Below are 16,487 nucleotides of genomic sequence, written 5' to 3'. Positions count from 1 at the left end.
GTCTGGGCGCTTTGGGAGGGTGAAGTCTCCCCCCCCCCCCCAAAAAAAAAACAAAAAACAAAAAATGGAAAACATATATCTAACCTCCCGATTTCGGGAGGTTAAAAAATGGATTGGGGGCCCCACCGAAAGTCGGACACAAAACTGACCAAGGCAAGTCCCAAATGCACAAGACTAGTATATAACATTCCTTTTTAAAGTGTGGACCTAACCCCCTCCCTTATCTTAATGTTGAGAACACAAATAGGAAAAGGTTTCTGAACATCACAAATCTGTTAGCAATAATATACAGTGTTAACAGTGGACGCTGCAGATAATGCTTCAGCTATATCCTACACAGAAAAGAAAAGAAAAGAAAAGGAAATCAGCTTGTTTAGCAAGCCTTGAAAATGATGATTTATTGTCAGTAAATGCTCAATTTTTATATCTATTTTATAAACCTATATGACTGGTATGACATAAAAAAATTCTTAGACCAAAGGGGCTTGTAAGTGGAAAAGGTTTAAGAATATAGTTATGATACTTTGCAATGGATTCATCCTATATAATTCTGAAATTTATCATTTGGCGGATTGCTAAAAAGCTCCTTTTCAATACTTCTTTACAACAGAGAATTAAAAGGTGGGGGGCAAATCCTAACTGGAACAACATTTCGATGCTGCATGGATACTACCTAACTTTTACAAACTCCCATATAGCTAACATGTTAAGACTATGATTATCAGGTGGGAAGAGTCCACCATGATCTCGCCATTCAGGCCTTTAGTTCAGTTCTAAATGAGGCTTTCATAACACCTTGTCTTTCTGCATCATGACACTTCAGAGCGTGTCATCCTTATATTCCTCCTTATATTCCTGCACCCCTACTGTTTTACTGCCTTTTTCCTTCCTCTAGACCAGTGGTTCTCAACCTATGTAGACAATATTTATAGTAAATAAAACATAATAGATGCCCATTGCCCTCTCATTTCTAGCATCTGAACACATAAGATTTGCTGTGCAAAAGAGATAATCATGTTCCAATAGTTATTTGTAAAATGGAATACAGAGATTTTGTTGTTATGAATCTTCAAGTCATTTCTGACACTGGTGACGCTAAAGTTTCCTTGGTATGAGTTTTTCAGTGGGGTTTTTTTCTTTGCTTTCCTCTTTGGCTGAGATAACATGACTTCTTCAAGGTCACCCAATATGCTTCTATGGCAAAGCAGGGAATCCAATCCACAAGCCACTACACCATACTAGTTCTCTAGTATAGTGTGCCCTGATGCTGAACAGGATGTGGGTCCCAATGCCAAATTGGGTCCCTTTAGCTCAATGCTGGGGTCATGAAAAATTTGCCAACAGTAATGTTTTCTGAACATCATCTGTTTTAGATATCTACATGAATCTGTAGTGCAGTATTTACAGTGGACTGTGCAGAAGATGCTTCAGCTGTACTTCATAAAAAGAAAAATTAACCTGTTTAGCAAGTCTTGCAAATGCTGATTTATGATCAGTAAATGTTTGATTTTATACCTACTTTCTATACCTACTTTCTATACCTATATACACAGGTCCACATAAATATTTTTGGGTGGAAGGGGGTTGTGAGTGAAAACATTTAAGACGTCCTGCTCTAAATAATTGTTACTATGAGTTGTATGCGCACCAAATTAATTCAGCACCTGGTCACTTTATCGTTTGGTGAAGTTACTTCCTCTTTTCAGCACAGATGGCAACATGTTATAGAAGTGAACAGATGGCGATATGTTATAGAAGTAGAATGCTGAGAATCACTGTGGCCCTATATGCCTAACCCTATTTTTGTGCTCTGGGATGACGGAATAAAGAGACAGTAACCTATAATATTGAAAAGTGGGTTACGTGTAGATGTATTAATTTGAGTGCCATGCTCAACAAAATGTAAAACATATGCAGTGTTCTTACAAAATCTAGTAAGTTGCTTGGTTCAACTAGTCCCCGTCAGAGCTATCTAACTATGATGTTTTCCAAGGCACCTTACTGCTTCAGGGCCCATAGAGAGATTTAGCTTCACTTACACAACAGATAAGAAACATCACACAGGGCGGCCTTGCAATGCAGATATATAATGCTATGCTTTGAAAAAAATATGACGCCAACAAAAAGGATTGCTTACTTTTCATTTAAAAGTAACCTGAGTCAGCTATCCCAACACAGAGATGGGCATAGTTTCTAGGGGTTGCTTTTTACAGATTTTAACCCTGGTTTTCAATTGTATTTAATCGATTTGGATGTACTTCGACTCACAAACTTCTGTTTTGAGGTTTAAAAAGGTTTCTAATAGTCCAAATGTTTTGTTCTAGAAGTCCTATTGGTAAGAATATGAGAGTAACAATACTTTTGGACAATATTCCCCTAGTATTTGAACATCCCAAAGTGTTGTGAATGAATTATTTTATGAAGAAAAGTACATGAAATTTTTGCTCAAAAACATGTTTTTATACAGAAAACATTGTATGAAATGCATTTCTCTACAGGGAAAAAATCTTTGTGTGCATAAACCTCCCTTACATACTTTTCTCTAGAGAAGAATTCCTCAGCAATACTTTGGGAAGTTTTAATATGGGCCCAATATCTTGCAGAAATATCCATTTTCTTTTGCAGGTGAAAGAAAAGATAGTAACTGTTCATTATCATATGCGAGGATGAAATAAAATATAAGGATTTATATCCTCATGCAACCATTTGCAATATTAAAGGTTTGCAGAGTGCCTGTTGGGCTCCTTTTGGGAAAGCAATCTCAAAATAAATTGCCCTTCCCTATTATCCTTCTAGGTCACTGGCTGCTACTGTTTACAACATATCTGAAGCCAAAGGGATAGTGGCAGAATTTCACTATCTGAGCTACGACCTCGTCAGATGGGGCTAGATTCGGCAACAAATGCCAATCTAGACCCAGACACCCACAGAGCCAACCGGCTCTCATCAAACAACATTGTGCTGGAGTGCAGAGGAGTGGCACTGACATGCCACCACTGGCCTGGTAACACGGGAGGCTTCCCGGGTCTCTCAATCTATGGGGGAAGCCGCACACTCCATGCTTCCCCCCATGTGATTACCCTTCCAGCGAAGAGTGGGGCACTGGATTCCCCATGCCTCGCGGCAAAGTGGACCCCCTCCTCCTTTCGCCGCCGGCCATCTGATGCGGTGGCTAAATTGCATAATCCTGTCAAACAAAATTTTCATGGAATACTTCCTTGATAGACAGTGAGAGAAAGTTACAAGGTAGGCAATAAATGATTAGCCATTCCTGGACTTATGCAAAACTCAAGATTTTTTGCAACAAGCATCCTTCATAGTTCTGAAATGCCCTTTCCCCATTTTTGCCAGGTGCATTCTAGTTTTTAATCTGACCTTTGAAACTACCCTGTTTGTCCTTTGATAGTCTGTCAAAACACTTTTTTATGTACTGTGAATTCTTCTTCTAGATTCCTGACTTCCGTAGTTGTCAAAGGTTTGCTCAAAACCATTGGAACAGCCATCCAACCTGTCATGGTCTTTGCTCTACTATGTTGCCATTCAGATCTAACAAAGGGAACAACAGAAGCAGAAGTAATATCTTTTGAAGTTTGGTATATACAAGCAGAAAGAAAAATCAGATATTAGCTCTAACGTTTCTACCATTATCATTACCCTGACTTATATTTATTATAGGTTATACCCTTGGTAAGCTATGAAAGCTATATTTTTCCCCTTCCTTAAGCATATCCAATTCTTAGGGAATACTGGTAAGAAAATGGAAGATAAAAGGAGGATCAAGAATCTATGCATACATATCATTTCCAAAGCATAAGGTATGTAAGAGAGGCACAACTGCTTAGCTTTGCTTTCAGACTTTCAATAATTTGTCTGAATTCTGCTGTGCAATCTCCAGTTCCTAGCTTAAGGCACAATTCTTCCATGTATATTACTAACGTATTAAATAATTTGCTTGTAAGGCCAGCAATAAGTAATATATCCAGGCGTCCTTCGTTTTTCTGCACGTGATCATTAAATGTAGCTCTGACTGTCAAGCCAACAAATGCTGGTTCAGCATTTCCAAATCCCTCAGCAAAAATTTGCAGGGGATTTAATATTATACTGTTCTCAGTGGCTTCCCCAATGAAAAGACAAGAGCCCAGGTTAAAGTTTGCTTGCCCCTTCAAGGAATGGGCATTTTTCATACTTTTGTTTATTCCTGTATCTAGTGAGAACTATTATTAGGGATACAGAGAACTACAGCAAGCTACATTCCTGACAAATACGCCCAATAACCTTTAGTCCTGATAGTACTTCCTGATGATTCACACTACATATATATTAAATTCATGAGATGTGCTTTGCAAACATATCAGCTTTAACATAATTTGGAAACAGGTTAAGAAACAAGTGTGAATACTCATTTTCCCCAAGGGTACATCATGTGCGGGATTCTTCAGTACTAAAAAGGAAGGACTTGTCCACTGTTGGTTGAATATGCAGATATTCCACACATCCCAGTTTGATGATAATGATGATTATGATTATGACATCGTTATTTTTTTTATTTAATACATGGTGCTTTGTCCTATGCCATATGGCAAGTTGCCTTTAATATGCTGGAGAGATTTTCAAAAGGAGTTTGTGATACAGAATGATGGTTGACTGCAGGGAGGAGGATTCAGATATTCCATATAGGTTGTAAAAGCTCTTGGGTATATATAATCTATTTTTGAGGATCCCAACCACCATCTCTTTGGCCTGAAGTGGGCCTTTGTCAGTGCAGAAGACTGCACTGTGAAGTAGAATACAAACTTGGATCAGTTAAAAAGCAAGCATGAGTAGCCTTTTACATGAGTGTACTTGCAAAACAGTTTGTCTGCGATGATTAAGAAAACTATGGTCTAATCTATCTAGCCAGTGCTAAACTTCCTATTTCTAATGGTATTAGTTGCCATGCAAAAGTTCTGCATAAACAGGAAACATTTCAAGAGGAAAAGGCAAAGCTGACTACAAAGAATATAAACAGCTGTCAAAGGAAGAAAATGTATGTGAAAAGATAGAGACGAATAAATTTCTCAAAAAGAAATTGTCTATATCTTTTTAGGTTCCATCTTTTTCATCAGTGAACAAAATTAATCAGACAGAAATGTGTGTAGTGTCATAGAGCCATCTAGAAGCAGCATTTCAAATAAAGCGAATGTATTCAGAGTACTAGCAGGTATTTTATTCTGTAAAATTATGCTCTTCTTATGTCGAAATATAATATGATCATGTTTAGTGTGCAGCCTCGCTATGAAAAACTGATTTGTATTCCAAAAACTTCCAAGGAAAATATCCAAAAAGTAGGGGAGGGTTGAGAAAGAGAATGGGCCCTGGATATTTAGGCCTTTATCTGGTCTCTTCACTATAGTAATGCATAGTAGCCTATGGTCCTAATAGTTGCATACTTCCAGAATTAGCACAGGATGACATCAAATACCATTCTTTTTTCACAGCTAATTGTTGTGCACAATGTTTTATACAATAGTATAATCCAATTGACCTACCCTACCCATTTTTCCTCCCTTTGATGGTATTATGTTGAATTTGGGACCACAAAGACAAGGTAGAGCAGCAATTCAACTAACTCCATATTATCTACTTTTCACAGCAGATTTCTTGGGATGTAACCCAGCCTTCATGCATTAGACATTTTGAAGAGCAAAGCATAATTTAAATTTGGGATCTTATGCATGAAAATCTTACGTTCTCTTAAGGGCCTTCTGTTTTTAAAGAACCCCTCTCTTTTAATATGTAATTGATATAGTAATTCACACAGGCAACATTTATAATGGGGTACACTAAAAATAAATAAAAGTACATGTTTATACCCCTATAAAGGCAACTCAATGATACAGCTGTGTCAGTTCCCCTATTGACAATATAGTTCCTTTGAGAAACATAAATTTTGCCTTAACTCCTAGGATTGTACAGCTGTGTCTACAGGGGCCATCTATCTGAAGATAACAGTTGTTCCAAACAGCATCAATACCCGATCTGGTTTGTGCTACCGAACACACAGATTTGGCAAAGGTACATTTGAAAGGATAACCATTTTCCTGTTCAGTCATTCCACAATGTGCCAGAAACCCTGAAAAACTCGTGTATACTGATCCCAAAGATATGCAATTCTCTCTGTTGATGGCACTGAACATCTCCTGTATCTGATTATTTCATCAGTGCAATACAGGAGTAACATTTAAATTTTTGTTTTGCTTTGCAGAAACATACATCATGATTCCTTAGTCTTTAAAAGAAAATGAAATGATTATTCTATAATTTTGACAATTTTACAAAGATACTGGGAGATGAAACTTAACAATGAACTGCAAAATCCTTGGGAGCAGGAAAGTCCAAAGGAAGTTCCATCCAAGCATTACCCATGTATAGTGCCAGTTTGTAGCATTCTCTGTATTTTGGACCATCAGAAATTACAGGGCATCATCAGAAAGACACTTAGAAAAAAGGAGTGAGCATTCAGTAGTCTTGCTCCATGGGCTGTTCCAAATCATATCAGGACAATTTCAAATGTATAGAAAGTTGGCAATGTATAATTTTTAAAAGACTTGGGCTCTTGTGTGGGGCCAGTGCAGCATAGCCAGTGGTACGTTGGGAAGCACAGCCAAACAAACTCTAGCAAAAGTGGAATCGATTTTTTTCTATGACTTGTAAACATGGTAGCCTGAGCTTTTTGTCTAATGTAGGATAAAGTAAGGCTGTTGACCTACTACAATCGCATAAAAATAGTTATAAAGACTGGGCGCTTTCTCAGAGGTTTTATGACCTCATCAGACAGGCTAAACTTTGGCGGCTTATGTCAGTTCCTCCTCAGTTCTGCCACGGAGCCCGCCAGAAATACATCTACTTCTCACAGGGCTCTGGGGCAAAACTGAAGTGGAACCAGCATATGCTGCCACAGCGGCAACACGGGAAGTTTCTTGTGCTGCATAGATATCAACAGGGAAAGCTGGGTGTCAGACAGGTAAGGGGAAAGTTGGGTGATGCGGGGCATCCGGCGGCGGGTTCCCCATGCCAGGCACCACCAGATTCAACATGATCTATGGCAATTTCAGCTGCAAATATGATGAGGTCCTTATCAGTATGGTCCCTAGCATAGCCAATCAACCTGCAAACCCACACATAAACCTCTCTCCCATTTTTGTCTCAAAACACACTGCACAGTCAGCTGCATAACTATGTTAGTTTCAGTCCATCGAAATTCACAGGGCATCACCAGAAGGGAACAGTGGGATCCATCATAATATGTATAATAATATATTTATGTTATACTAAAAGTATAACAGATCTTGTCTTAAATTGATAGCAGTTCCCACAACTATACTTTCCTTGTTGGCTCAGAAGAGCATGTGGTGGCATTTACTGGGCTGTTAGTACCACTGAGGCAGAGGTCCTATACATACAATCATGGATCCCTGCTCAAATGTTTCATACGAGGTTTGAGACTGGCCTCAGTTGTACAAGCTGTCATGGACTCTCCTTATAGATCTTCTGACAAGCAAAGCAAGAAAGGTAAAGGCAGGGCAGTGACAGATGCATGCAGCACCCCAGCAAATTGTCCTTGCTTGTGGCCTGTCAGTCTCCTTCCAGAGATTTCTGTTTAGTTTCACTCAACATACACACACAAAACAACTCAATTGAGGGCTTAGAAATGCTAGATTATGCACCCACCATCTTAACCTCTCTGAAAGAAACATTTCCGATTCTCTAGAAAGGGCAGTTCAGACTTTATGTACATTCAAATCTTTGAAATATTTGGTGTGAAGGGTCATAAAGCATTTAGGATTCTGAGATGGTTTGACTGGAATGTTTGTAAAGGTTCAACCCTCAAGGTGAATGGTGGGGTGCTTCCTTATCTCCCATACAGTAGGATGTGACACTAAACCGAAATCACTCCTCCCTTAGTGAATTGGTCTAGACCATGCAGTTGAAGGGGCTGACCTCCACTGAAACAAAATCAGTTTTACTCAGTTAACAACTGGCTAAAATTACTGCCTTTTGTAAAAGAAAACTATAGCAACTCATTCCGATTATGTTTTGTTTTAAAGGTTCAGATTTTTTTCTGGTTGGTTGGTAAGTCTAAAAAAGAACCACCCAATAAAAATATTAGCCTTTTATAAATTTACCCAAAGCCTAAGATGTAAAGACAGAAGTACCGATAAGGATTCAAGCTCATTTTTTCCCACAGCTTTCATGGTGCAAAGGGGTAAATCCTACCACGAATTTGCATGTAATTCTACTGGAGAGTAGGGATGACCCTTGATTCCCAAGTTGACAGACTGATAAACATCTGCTTGATTTTACCATTTGTTACAGATGTCACATAAATACAATAGCAAAATTAAATACTTATTAAAAACAACTATGAACAAAGTGTGTTCTTCACTGGATCATTTCAGGTTGCTGCATGTACCATAGCATTGAATTAAAAATAATGCGGTAATTTAGCATATTCCCAGTAACTATGGTGGTATAAAGTGGCCAGTGTGGTTCCTGGATGCTTAACAGGATCTGATGTAATACCAAAGATGCAATCCTAAGCATTTTTACTTGGCAGTGAGATTTACATCTGAATTAAAATGCTGAGGATCATGGTGCACTTCAATTTACAACACTTATTCAGCCATACAGAAGACTGCATTTAAGCTTTTGAATGCTCGAATAGAAGGTTTTGTAACAAAACTGTATTGCACTCTAGTTTATTGTTCACGATTCAACAAATGCAAATTGGGTGGTTAGGTTTGTTTAGAGCCACAACGAAAAGAAAGAAAACATTTTGTTGAGGGTGGCAATCCTATGTGCATTGGGGCTGAAATCCTACACACACCTTTAAAATCCCATTAAACTCATTGTGATTTCACTAGAGTTTCCATGGTGCTTCTAAATCAGCATGAAAAGATGGGACTGCGCATTCCCTGCATGTAGACACATACCATCTTACAACTCCATTTCTGCATGCTAACTTCCAGTTAATACTCTCAAGCATAATAAAATATAAATCATACTAGTTTTACGTTGAACATGTGTGTTGCTTGCCAGTCTCTCTTAATCAACTATGTTATACAGAATACATTGCAATGTGTCATCTTTGATGGTAATTTATATTCAGTGACAAGGATTACCTATATATTTCTAATTATACAAAAATCTTCCCCCCTTTTTTTTTACAAAATGACTATTCAACAAGGCAAATCCTTGCATTCCATAAGTATTTCCCCAGTATTTTAATACTTTTGGATTGCTTCCATTATTTGAACATATTCTGCTCTTTCCTCTCGATATCAAGCACTGTATGTTGGTTTTCATTGGAAACTGCCTTGGATCAAGGAATGGATCAAGTAAGGCTATTGGTCCATGTAAGTCAGTACTCCTTACAGTTCAGGTGGATGAGCAGGAGTTCTCCATGGTTGATTATTTTGCTCTTCTACTTGGAGATGCCAAGAACTGGTCCTTTTGCATTCAATATATATAGTCTACCACACATGTCCTCTACAACCATTCTTTAAACTACTTACTATGCACCATTTCTGAACTACCATCAATGGTGAAGTTCTCACTTTCCATTTCCATGATATTAGCACTAGTGCCCCCACTGATATGTTGAATGTCAGTTCATCGCCCATAACATATCATGGAAGACTAACCACAGTCTAATCCTATGCAGATGTATGCACATTTGGGCTCACTGGTATCAGCAGAACTAAGTACACCTAACCTAACCTAGCTGGAAATGGGATCGGGTGATAAAATAGCTTTATCGTGATGATGCTATGAAATCTGTAATTTCATTTCATGTGATCATGTGGCTACTTCATTTGTAAGCTGCCAGGAGAAGGTATTCTGGCTTTAAACAATATCGCTCCAATTTCACTCCAGAGTAATCAAATTTGAGTCAAACCTTATTTCACATGATAGAAACATGTCTCCAATTAAAGATTACATTTTCAAATTAGACATTTATATTTCAAATTGCACCTGGTGCAAACTCCATTTAGTGTAGTCAACGTTCAGTGCTCTTTTCCTCCATATAGACTCAGTTTTCTGAAATCTGGACAGTGTGTTTGAGTTTCTTGAAAAATATAATTTTCATTCAATAGGCCGAAGAAATAGCTACCTCACATGATTTGTAATGGATTTGGAATGTGGAAAATGTGTTTATAGAGTTGCTGCTCCTGTATCCTAGCATCGCCTGTCTTAACTTTGTCCTCCTTCCCTATGGTAAATCAGCAGCATGCTTTAAAGTGTGCAATTATCATTGGAATAGACTATTTAAGCACGGTTGGCAGTTGTTCAGGCGAGGAAAAAGACCAAAAATTTTGTCTGAAAGTTAATTTATGCCAATCAGATTACAATTAAAATTCAATCAGACAGAGTACATAAATGCTGCACGCCACAATTACAATATTGCAACATATAAAGGATCCAGTGCTTGAAGAAAACCTTAGCCTTCATACCTATAGTTTCCATAGAGATATGCTCAAGAAATGGAAACAAAGGTTTATTTTCTGCATTTAGAACAAGTTCAAGTGTGTTAAGGAGATGAGAATAATTTTTTTAAAATAAGCATTTCAAAACAGTTTTGCTTCAGACTGAATGCAAAATAGCACACATCCATTTAATGTACTGATGAGCAAAAGTAATTTGGTTTGCCTTCCAGCTTTTCAAGAAACAGTAAAACGCTATGCAAAATTGGCTGCTCTCAGAAACAACTGTCTGTGGGTAGAGGTTCTGTAAAGTCCTTCTAACCAGCTAGTGACAGTTTTAAGGACTTTATAAGCTTTTTCTGCCTGGTAGATGATCTTATCTGATCACTTGTTGCTGAACAAAGAACATACAAGCTGCACCATATGGCTAGAAAGCATGTTGCCTATGGATCCTATGGACAAGCCACCTACAGTAGGAGCGGGTGGGGGGGAAGGATGTCGCATTGATTAAATATGTGGGCACAGATTACGTGAGCTGATATTCTGAGACATGCCGTCAAATTTGTAACATCATGCATAGAAAGGTGTGCTGTCACCAAAGCACAGGTCACAGTGCTTATGCTTTCTTCTGAGGGAGAAAGAGAAAAGTATGAAATCAAATGGATTGTTTTACATGGATGGGTACCTAATAGTTCATTAAGCATCCACATTGAATGAATAATCTTGTTATGTTGTATATTTGTGTGTCATTGCCTAGAATCACTTACCCTTGAAAATCACATTGCATCGAGAAGACAGGAATCTAATGCCTGCTCACATACATGTACTTAATCCTTCCCTGTCACTAACAGAGAGTTGTTATGAAGTTGTCCATTCCCATAAAAAAGATCAGAGGTAAGACTTAGGGTTTTTCTTAGATTGATGTATAGTTGTTGTATTTGGGCATTGAATGTTTGCCTTTTATGTTTGGAATCCGCCCTGAGTCCCTTTGGGGAGATAGAGCGGAATATAAATAAAGTTTTTATTATTATTATTTAAAAATAATTTGTTTGAAGACCAAGTAAACTAATGATATAACAAAACCCTCTATTCTCTCTCAAGCAATTCTTGCACAGTATGCCATCCTCTCTATAACTGATAAAGTAGCAACCTCATTATTAGTGGAATTTTAGCAGTTCTTGAATCACCATACCAGCATCTTTTTGAAACAAAATCTATTGTGGCATCATTGCAAAACAACAGTGGCAATTCACTTTATCCCCCCACTCCTCATTTGTCACATTTTATGCAGCTGTAAGAGGTACTACTGAATCATCTCCAGCACCCTGCATTAGAGAGAAGAAAGGCTTTTATTTTCTTTTGTCAGGCATAGCTTTCCAAACTACTGTCTTCACTTCCAGTGAAAGGGAATGCAGATGAAGGTCCCCATTTATATTCCAAAGAATACAGACTGCCAGCAATGTCTATGACACAGACTTCCAAGAAAAGAAACATATGTCTTCACAGGAGTCCCCTTAGAAATGACATATTACATAGGCTGAACTTATCCTTGTCCACATCCCTCATCACCTGTTAAGTTCGGTACTTTCTCTTAATATGTGTATTGCTCCAATCTGTTCCTGCAGGCGACAGATGCCACACCATTCAGCAAGGTTGAAATAATAATTTTGAAAGCCCTTGCATTTAACTTGAAGGCAGTGCAGCTCCTTGCTAGCTGGGAAGAAGGGGAAAACATGGTGCAAAGTACTGGGGGAGGGGGAGAAAGAATGTGCTGCAAATTAACGGGGCGAAGGGCTAATTAAGTCAGTATCCCCCTCCCTCACACACAGACACACACGCGTACACGGCATACTTACTTGTGTCTCAGCAGGGCATTGAATGAAAGTATACACAGAAGGCAAGCAAGTAAGAATTGAGTCATCTGTGACTTACCGTATGCAAGCCTCTTGCTGTACTGCAGGCAGCATCCAAGCACAGAGCGTGAAGCTTCACACCGATCGGAAAAAATATGCAACCAATGAATGATTTAGATTTTAAAAAACCCAGCCGAGATAGAGATAGATACCAAGAGCAGATTGATGGAACTATGTATCCAAGGAAGAGCCTGCTTAGTCCCAGCTTTGACCAGCCTGCTACACAGCTCTGCAAAACAACTACACTGCAGCAGTGTGGCAAGCATAGGATTGCAATGCATGTCCCATATATTCAAGCGCAAGAGAAAACATGGTCTGGAGCTTATTCCATGTGGAGAAAGGGTTTTATTGCTCAGGCAAAAAGGAGGCAAGGAGAGTGGTTTCTCCCCCCATAATCACATCACCAGGACTGGATGGGGGTAGGGGAGATGATCTGTCTTGATTACTGGAGAGCATTATTCCCCAGGATATCAATTACATAAACCAGGTGCCTCTGCCTCCTGTTTCCCAGATAAATGCCTGTAATCTCATTTCACAAATGAGCCCTATGTAGAGAGGAGCCACCTATTGTGATGATATCATTTGCTCTAGTCTCCATAAATGGGCAACTTCCTACTCAACGTCACGGCCACTGACGAAACCAATCTTGATAATATTTGAGTGGGCAGGGGGGTGGGGGTGGGAGGTGGATGGGGCCCCATCCATTTGGAGCAGCTGCTGCTTCTTCGAGTGCCATGATAACCCTGAATCCAACATTGTTATCTGAAGAGCTGCAAATGGAGAAGGAGTACTGAGAAAGCTGCCTGGCACAGCTCAGTTGGAGAAGAAAAGGAAAGGAAAAGAAAAGAAAGGAAAAGTTGTCTTCCAATTGGAGTTGACAGGAAGACACCTAACAGCTAACCCATGAGCTGAGCCTTTTGCCATTATGGAGCTGGGCAACAGCAAGACTAAACCAAATCCATCTGTACATGGGATGGGATGCATTCTTCAACAAGAGTGTCACACTTAAGTTGTTCTTCCTATCTCACCACAGCAACACTTTGACAGGAAACTCCACAGTGCTTCCAAATGTAGAAGCATTATGGATGCGTTATGGATTCGGATTACAAAAAAAGAGATCCCACCTAAACATAAGAAAGAACTTCGTTACTATAAATGTACTTAGAGGGTGGGATTCACCCTTTTTTGGAAGTCTTTAAATCGACATAGGTTGAACATATTTCAGGAGTCTTTATCATGTGTATTTCTGCATGACAGAGGGTTGGACTGGATGATCCTTGTGGTCCCTTCCAGCTCTATGATTCTATGTATTGTCAAAGGGGAGAAGAACTTTCCAAAGCACCCCTCCACCTCCCTGGCAATTAAAATTGGCCATTAGCAATGTAATAGATATCTACTGCTTGTAATGATCACCCAACTCTCCCTAATGATAAGGCATGCCCTTATTTTTTATGTTTCACTAATTTTGTTTCACAATTGCCAGTAGATGGATTCAAAAGCTTAGAAAGCAACTGTGAACAGTAAATTTACATTAAAAGTCTGGTAGCTGGGAAGGTCTATTAGGATTCCATCTCTATCAACTGGTGCTCCATTTCACAGTTTGAATAGAAGGGTGAGTGGGACAGAATATGGATTTGTGTACCACCAATCCACTGCTTAACAGTCCTTTTTCTGAGTTGGATGAGTTGGTTTTGTGGTGTTAAGAATCCTTTTAGCTTATTGTTCTATTTGACTTCAACTAATATGCAGGCAGCAACTCAAGTCTTCATGTCCTCCACCTCATCCATGGGTCTAACCCTAGTAATATCTGGTGACAGTCATGCTATATGACATGCTATTTTTTTCAAGGCATGCTGGGATGATGGTGATCTCTGTGTGAATAAGCTTTCGATAATCCTATTATCATGGAGTAATCCCAACAGAGGAGAGCTTTGGTGACTGCAAAATGTAATGTGTTGCCATCAGGTCTTTTGAATGGGAGACATAAAAATGTAGAATGCTCCAAAGGGGTTTGTTCTTGTGACTTGGTCTCTGTTGAAACACCTCACCATTCTTTGTTTGCCCCAAATATAACATATGGATTTGTGTGTGTGTGTGTGTGGAGTGACTTGAGAAACTGTAAGTCGCTTCTGGTATGAATGAACTGGCCCTCTGCAAGGATGTTGCTCAGGGGATGGCCGGATGTTTTGATGTTTTACCATCCTTGTGGGAGGCTTCTTTCATGTCCCCACGTGGGGAACTGGAGCTAACAGAGGGAGCTCATCTGCTCTCTTCTTGGATTCGAACCTCTGATCTGTCTGTCTTCAGTCCTGCTGGCACAAGGATTTAACCCATTGCACCACCAGGGCGATAAAATACAGGAATTCCATTTTTTCACAGTGTTCTCAATGGCAAGGGTGTTATAAAATTCCATATCTCCTGAATAACTTTGATGCATTCTTTTGTCAAACTGTTGCAAATTTTATTCTTAGATTAATAACTTTTAAGTATATTTCCTTTTTATCTGTGACTTTCTCTTCTTGTATATGCCTGTGTTGTGATTGGTTGTTGTATGCCAATAAAGGCTGTACGTGTGTGACTATTATGGACAGATCCTTTTCTGATGGTATTTAAACTTACTGGGACTGAGTCTCTGCAGAGGTGGAGTCCACTGAAGAGAATCCACTCCAGTAGGTTTATGAATTCAGGTGGATTTTTGATGGTTTTGGGACAGTCTCCTGTTGCCTCGGCAAGTGATCTTGCCCAAGACATAGTGGATCTCTGGAACAGGGAAATACCTAGGGTGTAGAATCATAGAATCATAGAATAGGAAGAGACCTCATGGGCCATCCAGTCCAACCTCCTGCCAAGAAGCAGAAATATTGTATTCAAAGCACCCCCAACAGATGGCCATCCAGCCTCTGTTTAAAAGCTTCCAAAAAAGGAGCCTCCACCATACTCCGGGGCAGCGAGTTCCACTGCTGAATGGCTCTCACAGTCAGGAAGTTCTTCCTAATGTTCAGAAGGAATCTCCTTTCTTGTAGTTTGAAGCCATTGTTCCGCATCCTAATCTCCAGGGCAGCAGAAAACAAGCTTGTTCCATCCTCCCTGTGACTTCCTCTCATATATTTATACATGGCTATGATGTCTCCTCTCGGCCTTCTCTTCTTCAGGCTAAACATGCCAAGCTCTTTAAGCCGCTCCTCATAGGGCTTGTTCTCCAGACCCTTGATCATTTTAGTGGACGCAATTGCTGCTATCAATCCTATCCCATGAAACAGAACCAAGCAAGTACCCCGATCCACCAGCAAGAGTGTGACAGAGACTAGAGTGATGGTGGTGGGAGATCGAGAGAAAGTCCAACGTAACACAAAAAAGCTTATTTTCTTGTGGGTCTAGCCCTAGTAGTATCTGGTGGCAGTCATGCTATATGACACATACATATGTACATAAAACTATTTCTCTTTTTAATCCGATTCTAAGAAAGATGTTTCTATCTAATTCTAAGGAAAGGTTAATTAGAAAGCTTTTGCTATGGTCATGATGGAAGCAAAGAAATCTTTCTTCCTTGCCACCACTGAATCTGTATATTACCATTCAGTGTAGCTGTTTCAAGTTGTCAGGACCCTTTTATAGCCTGTCCCACAAGAGCAGTATGCAAACAATTTGACAGTCTGCTGTGAATAATTTGTACAGAACTTTGCATATAAAATCATTTGGATCTAATCTGATTTGGATGTTGTCGGAACCTTGGCCCCTCTTTACCTTGTGTTATTATTCAACATGTTTCCATTTGTTTGACGTGAGGTTGTCAACAGGATCATTGGAAATATGATGGCCAAATGGGCCACATGGGGAAAGGAAGTGGTCAATGCCTACAGCAAGGCAGATTTCCAAATTGCCTAAAAGAGAATGTATTGAGACCACCATTGAAAAAAAATGTTTCCCTGTGCCCTAACATACTGGAAAAACTGTCATCCAGTCTTCAATATCCCTTTCAGGGGTAAGGTTCTATAGAATGTGGTGTCTTCCAATTTTCAAGGGTTCCAGATGAGACTGGTTATCTATATCTCTTTCACTCTGACTTCATGCCTGGATATTGGATAGAGACTGCTTTGGTAACTTTGGTAGC

The 16,487-nt window shown here is 39.3% G+C and overlaps 1 protein-coding gene across 5 annotated transcripts in view; it reads right to left on the bottom strand.

The window, feature by feature from the left end:
• The window catches only part of DLGAP2 (DLG associated protein 2), a 532,593-nt gene that overhangs the window by 386,146 nt on the left and 129,960 nt on the right, over positions 1 to 16,487 (bottom strand). For 2 of the 5 annotated variants that reach the window (XM_060752715.2, XM_060752716.2), the window contains exon 1: positions 12,396 to 12,487. The exons of the other annotated variants lie outside the window; for them this stretch is intronic. The gene's annotated coding sequence lies outside the window, so the exon portion shown is untranslated. Of the gene's footprint in view, positions 1 to 12,395; positions 12,488 to 16,487 lie in introns of those variants that run through there. 5 annotated transcript variants of the gene reach the window in all.

The sequence above is a fragment of the Anolis sagrei genome, chromosome 1 (assembly GCF_037176765.1).
Source record: "Anolis sagrei isolate rAnoSag1 chromosome 1, rAnoSag1.mat, whole genome shotgun sequence".
Lineage (NCBI taxonomy): Eukaryota > Metazoa > Chordata > Lepidosauria > Squamata > Dactyloidae > Anolis > Anolis sagrei.
This window is presented reverse-complemented; position numbering and strand designations above follow the sequence as displayed.